This window comes from Paralichthys olivaceus, chromosome 14 (assembly GCF_024713975.1).
Source record: "Paralichthys olivaceus isolate ysfri-2021 chromosome 14, ASM2471397v2, whole genome shotgun sequence".
Lineage (NCBI taxonomy): Eukaryota > Metazoa > Chordata > Actinopteri > Pleuronectiformes > Paralichthyidae > Paralichthys > Paralichthys olivaceus.
The window spans coordinates 16404185-16416526 of record NC_091106.1 but is presented as its reverse complement, the minus strand read 5'-3'; the positions used below and the strand labels follow the sequence as shown (position 1 = coordinate 16416526).

Below are 12342 nucleotides of genomic sequence, written 5' to 3'. Positions count from 1 at the left end.
AGTTCTTTGTCCAATTTCTCTACAGTAGTTGTAAAAAGCCATTAGCAGAGCACTGATAGCGACTTCACTAAACTGCCTAACTGTTATTAAGAGACCTCAAATGAGACCTGGCTTGACAGACTGATAATGGCTTATTTGACTTCAGAGATCGCCCTGGCACAAACACTGCAGCCCCCTTCACGTACCCTGGGCAGTCATTGTCCTTTGCTATGCATGGCCATTCTGGCGGTCTTGAGTGACATCCAACAAGTTCAGCAGATTCCGAATGTAAGTGCACACCAGACAGTGCCCAGTGTCTTCAAAGAAGGAGCTGAAAACAGTCTTATTGTAATGAAGGGAGTTGTTGCTCCCTTCATAAACCTGGCTGGCAAATTCAACCTGCTGTCAACTCACACATGTGGGAAGGAGAAAACTCTTTAAGCTATGTGGACGATTAAGTCTCGATAAAACTGCAGCGAACGCGCGTATTTATCACCAAAGCCACCTTTCTGTTTCAACAAACAACTCCTCTGTAGGTTTAGCTAGATGGTATTCAGCTCAGGGTGCGTGCGGAGCATTAGTAGGGCACATTCTAATGAAGTCGACCCAACGCACAGCACATCTCAGAGTCATGCCCTGTTTGGAGTCACACTTCCATGTCCTGGCAAATGCTGAGCATGTAAAACAGAACTGTCAATTATTCAACATGAACAGGAGGATGTATGGAGTGACATGGGGGGTGGACAGGGGCCGACTAAGCCTCGGGCAGATAGGGGGTACCACTTTGATGTGAGTGTGTGGGCCTGCAGAGTTGAGCAAGGTGCACTGGGTAATCTGCTCAAACACCCCCACCTCGACTCCACCACTCCTTCGTTTTCCTATCCCTCCCTCCCAGCGCTGAGACTCTCCGCGCCCTTTATGTCCTGCTTCGTTTTCCCGTCTGACGCGCACGCCCTGTCTTGCTTCATCTCTGCTTCACACATTCATAAACAAACCCACACGCACACACACAGCACATGCACACACGGTGACATGAAAGCACGCTTCCTTTGTCCGTTAACGAAACAAGAGCAGGCAGCACTTGTTACAGATAATAAAGTTGTGAATGGCTGATTTTGGAGGAATAGCGTTGTTGCAGTGTCACAGGAATGGCATTACTCATTTATACAATGAATACTAAAAGTTCCCCTCTCTAGAGTCTCCTCTCGTAGTCATACAATAGCAAGCTTAATTACATTAAGTTCTGAGAAGAGGGAAGTTAATGGATGACATTTTGCTACACCATGAGTGCTCCTTCCAATAACAATAGAAACCCAAATAAGACCTAATTAATATGCATAGCGGAGCCAATGAACTTAATTGTCAAGTTGCTTTTATCAACCTGTCAAAGGATTGACAATTAAAACAGCCTGCGTTAAAACTTTAATGAGAAGCAAGTAGAGAGAGGGATGATGAGGGAACAAAAAGACGCAAGCTTCATCCGTCATGAAAGACGCTACAAGACAACTACCCATTATTATTTCCTATCAGGATAAAACTATGCAAATCATATTATGCATTTTTAAATAATGAGTCAATGAGTAATATTTAATTTATTACCTATACTCTTAGAATTAATATTTAACGCTGTTTTTAAGTTGATGAATTCATTTGATAATTTAGCGTTGAGCTGTAGCCACGACTTCTTTTTTTATTTCAGATCGTCCTTCAGTTTCTGCCCTGAAATCCAGCTCGAGAAATTGCCGGTTTTCAAGTTCAACAAGTAAACTTCTTCTGCGCTCGAGGAGGAAGGAGAGCCGCGCATTTTTTTGGTGGAGCCTGAGTAGAGGTTCATACCTGGACTTGAACTCAGGGAATAGCAGCGTTTTGAGTTTTTATCCCAACATTGACACCAGCATGTCTATGTTCCAGAGGGGAGTTAAAACTGCTGACTCACTCCCAGTGCGCTGGTTGTTGTTCTCCCTTACAGATGTGACCGTTAATAGGCCTGCATCCATAATCATTAGTGTGTCTCAGTGCACAGGTACCCGATGGGCCCCGTGCGTCTGCCATTTGGTCTCGGTTCACTGTGCTTGCCTGCAGATGTGAGCGAGACACACACCTGCTCAGGGGCTTTCAAACAGACCGGCGCCATCCGTCACAGCTCACGCTACACTCGCTCTGTCGGAACAAGGCCTTGGTTCCGGTCCAACGGCCCTCAGACTGTAGGTCAGCGGCCGTCTCTCGTGATGAACCCACCCTACCATGAATCATATCCTCTCGTCCCTTTATACCTGCTCCACTCCTTCCAACCCCAACCCTCATCGCCCCCGTTCATGGTTCGTGCCTCCCTCAAACAAGCACTCAAGTGCACTGAGGTAGCTCAGGTGAGCCAGGTAAAGACAGCACCTTAAAGAGAGACATAAACTAATGATCATGTTCCCCCACATCATACACTCCCTCTGCCCATGAGCCACAGTGCACTCAATAGAAAAAAGGAAAAAATGACGAAGAAAAAAACTTTCGTGTGGGTCTTTCACGGGCATCAGGCCACGCTTCACACTACATTTGTTGATGTGTGCATGCATGTGCATGTCTCATGCCAGCCCGCCTCCCATCAAGTCCTAATGAGGCCAGCTGGCTCTGTGCTCGGACCAAACCAAACTGGAGAGACGGCACAGTCCTGGCTCTCTCTGCCTTGTACACCCCACCTCCCCAAAGCCTCCCACCCACCCTCCCTCTTCTCCAGATATCTTGAAGAACCATGGACGGCTGAGCACACACGGCAGATTTGGAGATGGCCAGTGTGTTTGTTAAAATCTTCTATGTCTCCCAGATCCCTTGGCCAGGGCCTGAATTAGAAAGTCCAGGGCTGCAGCCTCGGACCTGCCTCCCTGGTTGCTTACCACTACAGTGTTTTCTGCATCTGCAACAGCAGCGGTGATGTTGAGGTCTGCTGTAGAACAGCGGAAAGGAGGAGATATACCCTGAGGCGCAGTCAAGGGAATATTGTTCTTGACTATGGAAAGAGAAACACAGCCAATGTTACATATACCTACAATAACTACAATAAAAACTCAGACAGATAAAACAGATCCTAGACAACATGTCATAATATATTTTTTTCTAAAAATGTAAAAGAAATCCAACAACACACATCAGCAGCTGTATTTCAACTTTAGTCTATGGCCTGCTGTCTTTTTAAGAACTTTATCATCAGGAATATCATTTCATATTAGACTACAGCAGTTCATTTCACTGTAGACTAATTAGAGCCATTTCAAATTATTAACTAGCATTATTGTTGATAAGGACCACAGAGGTCTGCAGAGAGACTTGTATTGTCCAGGCTGTTACTTGGCATACAGTTACGTCCATGTGGGTGAGTAATTCCCACTCCCTCACAATGTCTCCTTGACAACTAACAATAATAAACCTCCTCTTAGCAACACAAGAAACCAGGCACAACATTTGCACATGCAGAAAGCACCAACATGTGTGTGCATTAGCAGATACACACACACATATGGTGGTGCTCGCACATGCATAATGGGGCCATGCATGCATAAGCGTGTGTACATCAACATCAATTTGTGAACAAACGTACACAAACAGCACACAGACGGAATTCCTGTCCCCTTCACCCAATCAGCACCCAGATCATCTGTAGTCTGGAGACAGTAGACTGTATGCAAGTTTTTTGCCCAGGAAGAGAGACTGGACCAGGGGGAACACCTTAACAGGTAGCCCTGGGGTGCTTACCAGAGTTCGGGCAGCCAGGGGGAGAGAGTGGCTCTGGGAAGCTGTACCACCACTATCCTCTCTGTCCACTGATTATGAAGCAGGTCCCAGACGGGTGCCTTTAGGAACCCCCCAGGCTACTCACAGCCTCCCTCTCCTCTGTTACAGGATCTGTCGCTGGGGGATTCGACTGAAGTGCGAAGAGGAGTGTATGTGGGAGACGTGCTGAGAATTCTAAATAGCTACGTTCTGATTTCATTTGTTGCCTCTCTGTTAAATTTTGCTCCGGTTTCAGATTTGATGAAGAAAAAAAATCACATTGCGTGGAACTGATCATTTCGATTTGTATTCCCCAGATAACCCAGCCAGTCTCAGTTGTTGAAATAGTCAAAACGCCAAACCCAAATTGTCCTGCTTTGTATGTGCTGCACAGAGCTGAGAGGAAAAGGTCTCAACATTTGGGCTCAACTGTAACCCTGTCTTGAGTTATGATGACGCCCCAAGTTTACAAAGGCCCTCTGGCTTCAACCATCTCTGACATGGTGTGCGTGTGTGTGCATGTGTGCGTGTGAAACTCCTTGCAAAGTCCAAAAAAAGGAAGAAAAAAATCATAACTAATGAGCCCATTTAGCGCCCAGCACCTGACTTTGGCCCGTGATCTCCAGGAGACATTAGAGGCAATTTGCCATCGACTTCAGGGCTCGTGTCCCAAACGTTATCAATGAGCTTGTCAGGTAGAGACCTAACCTCCCTTTGTTTCCTCCTCCACCCCCCTTTCTGCTCCGGTCCCCCAGCCTGCTCCCCGGGCCCCCGAAGAGGAACCAGCGGCATGATGTCACACACCTGTTTGGCTGGAGGCTGCGGCCCGGCGATGCTCGCAGCCGTGGGTGTCGCGTTGGCACCCCTTGCTCCCCCCTTGTCGCTGCCTGCTACGCCCCGTGGATGTGTCAAAATGGCAGATGATGGTTGGGGTGTGTGCAGCTGCTTGGGAAGAGGAGTGCCAAGGGCGCTCATTTCCTGCGGTGAGTTTTAATTTGCTCTACTCACGTCTTCTGAAGAACGCTACACCCCCCCAACACACACACACATTCATCTACTCCTATAAACACAGATTATACCTCACAACACACAGTCTTGCAATAAACACACACACTGTATACAAATCTGCCACCACCTAAGGGGGCATAAAACCCCACATGCCCAAATAGAGGTGAGTGCAGGGGGGGCAGGAGGAGGGTGGAGGATGGTGCCAGATTTTAGTTTTGGTGCTGCACTTTTTTTGAAACTTATAACTCCAAAACAAAAATGTGTGCGCACATGATCTAACTGGCGCATCAACAAATCACTTCTCGGAGGTGTTCAGCCGGGTAAAAAGAGACAAGTCACAAACCTGCTGATAGAATATGCAGCTAGCATTGCTGTGGTATGTGAGGGGTCTACGTCTCTTGACATCTGCTATGCAGTTGTCACTGGTAACTTAAATCCCCATTGATCAGACAGCTAGAGTGAATTTGTGTTGCTGTTTTTTTTCTAACTCCCACTTTGCGAACAAACCCATTTTCACACGGGGCGCACGCATATACCTGACAGTTACACCCAAACAAGCCTTGCTGTTTACTCGAGAACAAACACATAGACGCCAACCAGCAAATCTATTCTCAATACACACATCACCCCAGACGTAAAGAGATTCAATTTTCGCCTACCGGGAGTGTTTCCATTTTTTTACGCAACAATTTTTTTTCTTTCTCTCCTGTGTCAAGACAGCTGCCTTTGATGTTAGCATCTAATATACAGGGCTAAAAAACTATAGTTTGCTGTGAGCTGACAGATAAAACAGTGCAAGACGCCATTACCCTGCAAAGCGGAATAATGAGGAGACCTGAACACACAGAAGACAGGAGCCCAGTTGAATTACCGTGGTCTCTCATCCAAGGTGGGAGCTTTTTGACAGCTTTCCAGGCAGCACAACACATTACCATACTGACGCTGCTCTGTAGTGCCAAAGAAAAGCTTTGATGAAAACATAACTGGGAAACTGGGAAATCTTTATATGTGTGTGAGTACGCTTGTGTGTGAGAATGCGTGTGCGTGCACGTGTGTGCCTCTGCACGGGTATGTGTGTGCACATGCATGTTCCGTGTGGGCACGTTCATGCATGTCTGTGTGTGTGTGTGTGTGTGTGTGTGTGTCTTCGCTCTGTGTGTTTGTGCATGTCTGTGAGTGTTTGTGTGTGTGTAACAACAAAGACAGGACAACAATGGGAACCAAGCAGTGTCAAGCTGCAACTTTATGTTCTCTAATTATTAAGTGGGTACTGTATTCTTGAGTCCGCTCCTATTGGCCAAGATACAAGGGCTTAATTTTTGATTTATATTCATGTTGATGATTCGGTCAAATTATCACAGTATCAAACCCAGTCGACAATATGTCTAAAAGAAATTCTTCAAGTGGAGAGTAACGCTGCCAAATGCATTCTGCCATTTCATTAATGTGGTTAGCTGGTTAGTTATCCATATTCTAACAGAGTAGGCTTGATGTTAGATCTTTGGCAAGGACACCCTGTACTGAGTTTTGGCACGGTACTGTGCCGCAGTATGCTGCTGACTCTGGGTCTTAACGACAGGCTAAACGAAGCGGGCGTTACGGCCCCCTGGATAGGTCATTACTCGTCCGTGGCCAAGAGCTAAACTGGAGCAGGGCTTTTTAAAGAGGGGAGCAGGTGTGTTTCACCATAGGGGCTGGAGCCGGCCCAAGACCAAACAGCCTTAACGGTCTTTATCTCCTTCATAATGAGGCCACGCTCTCCACACACCCGAACTCTGCCCACATGGGCTAATGCTGGAGGTATGGAGACCCAACCCTCCCCCCGGTTAAATGGTGACACTTTCAAAATGACCCGTGCCCCGAGCGATGGAGGAACAGTGGCATGTCATGAATGTCTATGGACAAAAAAATTGGGCGCCGTGCCATATTTGATGTGTTTCTTAAGAATTCCAACGAGATAATTATCAAAAAGTGGATTCTAAATGTATAAAGTACCTCAAATGATGAGTTAACTTTTTCTTGTTTAAAGGTAAAATGTTCAAATAACTCCGTGCACTGGATCAGGGCCTGTGTGTGTGTGTAGTGTGGGGTGCGTTTGTATGTGTGAGTGGCTGCGTATGTGAGTGTGTCTGAGTGGTATTGTCCCTCTCCTCTTTCACCTGTCTGAGTAGGTTCTCTGGTACGGTCCCTGTGCTCCCCACAGTCTTCTCAGTCCTGTCAACCGAGTTGAACTTGATCAACATCAAACGGCATAGCATTCAAAAGTATTAGTGTTCTCTGTTGATGGGCCCTCTTGCTATCACAAATCAGTCCCAGAGCTACTTCATTATTTATCTCTAATTCATCAGTGTTGTCTCCTCGCACACGGGCAGTAATACACACATATACTGGATGGGAGCACACACACACACACACACACACACACACACACACACACACAGGGTACACATTGCACATCAGCACATTAATCTCTACTTACCTTCAACAGAGCTTTTGTTTTTGTGATCACAGTTTAGCTAAAAATCATTTTTATTTATTTATTTTAATTTTACCTTACCATGTCCCCAGGTCAGTGCAACTGGAAAAATATTCCTGAGGAGTGATTAAGCTCATGCTTGTACTTTCAAAATGCTGATTATTGTGAGGACCCAGTAGGCCCCTAGTTTTTTCTCCGAGCATTCTGGGGATGTGAGTCCGAAAGTAGCCCCATGGTGCCGCGACCCCTGACCTAGCGTGGGCGATCCCACCAGATGTGGAGTGTGTGCTGGGACAGTGGCGAGGGGCAGCTCGGTCTCACGCGGGGAGGCCCTGTCTCCCCAAACTGCCACAGAGAGCATGGCCAGAGGGGCTCTGTCAGCACCGTTATCAATCATACTCCCTCCCTGTCTCTCTCTCTCTCTTTTTCTCCCACTTTTCCTTTCTCTCGCTCTCTCTTTCACACTGTTTCCTTTTTGCGCCGTCTCTCACTTTGCCTCATTCTCTCTCTCTCTCACTCTCTCTCGCTGTCTGTTCTACTCTCTTTTGCCTTTGTTTTTCTCTCACTTTCTGTTTTTGCTCCATCAGATTTGTTCTTTTCTACCTCGACTACTCTTTCGCTTTCAGCTTCCCCCACTCCCACACACACACACTCTTTAACCTTCCAAGTGTGACTTTTTCCCTTTTCCCTCACTCTCTCATCTGTTCACCCCTGCCTTTCTTCAGTCTTAGCGCACACTTTAAGTCTAAACATGTTTTTTACTCGTCCTTTAGATTGACAAAGCAGATGCTCTGGAAGGACGCGATACATTGTTGTAACTCCGAAAGGAAAACATACACCGTGATTTATCATACCCAGGGAATCTGATTAAAAAGAAGTGGAAACGGAGAAGTGGACAAAAGAGCAAATAAAAAGGACAAAAATTTGCATTAGCAAAAAAAGAAAAAGAAAATGTATATATAAAGGGCACCAGGAGGGTACATTCACAAAGATTACATTTGAAAATAGCTCCTTATTTTGTGTGTGGGTAGTGATGCAGTGTAATGGGAGAGGGAGGCAGGGGTCATGGTTTGAGAAATAGATGCCAGTTGTCCCCGCCATCCGGTGCGAGGTGTTCTCTGACACATGGCACTTTGAAGGCCCCGGTCCCTCCTATCACTGCAATCCTTTACATCTGCAATCAGGGCAAATGGGTTACAGCCAGCACAACAGACAACAACTAAATAAACAACATACCTGGGGTGGATCCCCTCCAATTCCGGACTGCCAGTCTGGCTTTGGTGCATTTTTAAAACATCACTAGGTAATTGAACTCGAATGTTCACACTGACACATTTGCATGGGGTAAAGGGGGGTTGGAGTAAGCAATGGAGCAGCTGGTACGCACCAGTACGACTCCGGCTCAACCAGTCCTTCTGACTTCATATGTAGCACTTAATTGGTTCCCAAGGCAAGAATGAAATATTTAGCTCGCACGTCCTTTAAAATGCGATTGATTTTGATCTGACAGCTGTGCCTGTCCCGCGCGAGGGAGTGAGAGAGAGAGAGAGAGAGAGGAGAGGGTGAGGGCTGTCTGGGCTCGTTGCCTGAGAACAGTGCGACAACACCCACTCAACCGCACACAAACACCAGTATATGGCCACTGAATGTAAAGGATCACTCATAGATGCCATATGCTTTCAACTAAAGCCTCTTTTAAACACCCCCTATTTAACCTCCAAGATGCAACGAGCTTTGAGATTTGGACGATCACAAGTGGAGGCTGTTTTTATCAGAGTGTTGAGTGTCCCTGTGCAATCTCAATCATACAATAGTGTCACTTAATCTAATTTTTAAAAATAAAAAAATTAAGGTGTGATATGACAGGCAAAATAAAAAAAATGAAATTGAAATTTTAAATAGCACTTAAAAACTTCAGTGGACTTGATCACACTGAGCAGGAACCTCGTCTGCGTAGGTTCAGATACGACTCAAAAGTAATGCTCCAGCCAGAGTGAGGCAGATATCCAATCAAATTGGATTAATGTCACTAATTATATGACAGAAATGAGCAGTGCAAGGCAATGGTGTGGTCACGCCATAACATGATAGAAATGCATTAAAAGGAAACCTGCACGGGATCCATGGCAGGGAACCTCCCCTCTGTCAAATTGACTAAGCTGCAAATTACGTACAAACGGATATATCCTTTATATAACAGCAGTGATTTTCTCCACTTTATCCTACCTGTCAAGCTCAGAACATCACAGGCTAATTCTTTATTAAGTGAAAGGGCATCGGGGACTAGATGATCCAATTTAAGTACATTGGGCAGAATAGAAGACTAATTAAAACCCATATTTTTACATTATTAATTTTGGAACTTCACTTTTAATGAATGTGAAATGACAGGCCTTCCATTTATACACACGTACTCTTTGGGCTGCTCAACAAGGGAATAAGAGTTACGGGTATACTGCAGGGGCTAAGGAGAATTTTTAAACATTCATGACAGGCTTAATATCAAAGTTTAGACAAAGGTGTGCATGCACAGCGAACTTCTTCACCGTAAACATGGCTGTTAATTGAGTGTATAGGTTTGGAGCCTCTGGTTTATTTGGGGTTGCTGTGAGGCTCGAGACAAAAAGTAATCAGGACGTCTGTTGCCGGGGGTGCAACCTTGTCATTTAGCCCTCATTCCTCCTCTCAGTACCTGGAGAAAGAGAGAGGAAAAAAGGGAGAAAGAGAGAGGCACCTACATGCGGTTTTATAACGTGCCCCATTTCCAGTCACCTCTGCTCAAAACCGCTTCGCTTTTTTAGCAACGTCACCCTTAATTGTCCATCATGCCCTCTAATCAGACCGTGACCCCGTTTTAGTGCTAACTTTAATTATCTTAGTGACGAGGAATGAAAAAGCTGCTTCCAGCTCAGGCTTCCTGCATGTTCTCCATTAGTGCTGTGGTTAAATGTCAAAGGCATTCTGTCCCAAACACAAGGATAAAAATTGAATAATTTTCAGTGCGTGATCGTAGTTTAAAGGAAAATAGTTGGAGCAAATGGGTAGCTACTGTCTGGAGAAAAAAAAATGTATGGAAAATGGGAGAGGTGGCTCATGTGTTTACCCTTCATAAAAACAATTCTCTCTATGCACTTTTCTTTCCCGACGGGCCGACACATCCTCACATCCACAAATAGGCCCAAGTCAAAGGGCAGCGAGTTTGTAAAATTGAGTCAAATATACAAAACAGTAATATTTAATGGCTTTTCTTCTTTCACACCAAGTGACCCCTGCATGGAAACCGATCTTTTTTTTTCCTCCGGTTTCAGGAAACTCTTGGAAGGCAAAAGCAACATCCTGAGTTGGTGAGGAGACAGGAGAGGTGCTGACATGCCGACAGGCAGGGGATCCTGGGAAAAGCCACAGACAGGAAGAGCCTGACTGACTTTGACCCCCGAGGTCAAGGCTGGGGGCTCGGCAACTGAAAGATGTTTCCAAGCCACACTCAGACTATCGTAGAGTTTTACAGGAAATGACTTAGAAATACTGTATGCTGTGAAATGTGGGAGATCTTTTTATCGCCTGCTCTTTTGTTTTTCTCTCTGTGATATAAAATGTATTTTGGCCCTGAGCTATATTTGACTTATTTGTTTGAGGGTTACTGTATGTAATTGAGTTGAGTCTATTTCTCATCTCTATAATGTGGAAAACTGTATTTTTTTGGAGTGTGGATGGGCCGTGACTAATAGAATTAGAGCTGATGGGAAATGTGGAGATTTGTGTGACAGAAACTAGACTGGGACAAAAGCACAGTGTTACACCACTGCTCCAATTTTTGACATGTGTTTTGAATAGAGTGAAGTTCTCTACTTTTTTAGCCTTTGTGTGGTGGGTCTCCAAAGGCCCTTTAGAGTTAAACAAAATTGGGCGAGAGAAGATTGTCCTTTCCCGTAGTCTCGCAGAAGGACCCATAAATCAAGGCATCCATCGTTTGTCACACCTCTGTCTCCCAGCTCATGGCTCAGGCCCGCCGCGTTCCAACTCTGAGTTTTTTACGGCACAAATGTATCCATCAACCCCGCCGAGTGGCCGTCAGCCGCCAAGCCGCCTTGGCGATCGATGGGTGGGATGGACCCTCCCTCTCGGCCTGTGTGCAGCTCTCTCTGCGTGGGAAGGGGTAAGAGGAACCTCATTTTAGCTGGTTTTAGCCTCGGGCCACTACTGTGATTTTACTCCATGCTCCTGGCCTGACGTCATTAAAGATGCATGATGATGGATACCATGAAGTCAACCTCTCCGAGGGGGTTTTGAGGTGAAGAAAAAAAAAACCTTGCTTGTTTTTCAGATCACACTAAGAATAAATCAAGACTGTTTAAATGTAGAGGTTGCAACTGGATGCATGTGACTAATCTTTCAATGCACATCAGAGGAGCGGGGAGTCAGGTATTTAATGGTGAGGAGGCATGTTTTGACCAGTTGGTGGTGCTCCTGTCACAGTGAATTCACAAGCTTGGCTCTCTGTGATTCAGATAAATACACACTTGGCTGTTTCCAAACTGGGCTGGAGAATCAGAAGACAATGATGCAAATTTAGATTTCATATCAAGACATGCTTGAGAATTTTTTCTCTTTTCCTCCTCTTATTTTGCAATAAAAATGTGTATTTGCTGTTACTAATTTTAGATTCCTTCACTCCTACTTTTCATAATCTGATCCCCATCTTCTCCTCCCACTACGTGTACATGTTTATAAAATGACGGAGGATATTCATGAGGCCCTACAACAGCACATTCTGAAGAATTAAAAGGGAAAGAATTCATATTCATACATATCTTGACTTATTTTTATCTCATAATTTTCGGTGAAGCTTTAAAAAGTTATTTATGTTTCTCCATATGTGCCGCAGATGCAGGAGTGCGTAACCTTGAATTTGCTATGTGAGGTGTGCAAAAGAAAGTAGTGAAAGTGTATGTGTTCATGGTCACTTGAGTGTGTGTGTGTGTGTGTGTGGTGTCTTGTGAAGAATCAGTGAGTCTCCGAAGGGAATGACAGGGGAGACATTTGACTGCTCTGCTCCTCAAGTTCAAAGGTCATGTCAAGTCCTGGATGAGCCCGAGGTAAAATGCTTCACGGGGCCCGTA

At 45.3% G+C, this 12342-nt stretch overlaps 1 long non-coding RNA gene across 1 annotated transcript; it reads left to right on the top strand.

Annotated features, from left to right (window-relative positions):
- The first annotated feature begins 2710 nt into the window (after positions 1-2710).
- On the top strand, positions 2711-10843 carry LOC138413709 (uncharacterized). The gene is made up of 2 exons (XR_011246122.1): positions 2711-5635; positions 10531-10843. It is a non-coding gene; the product is annotated as an uncharacterized lncRNA (long non-coding RNA).
- The last annotated feature ends 1499 nt before the right edge of the window (positions 10844-12342 follow it).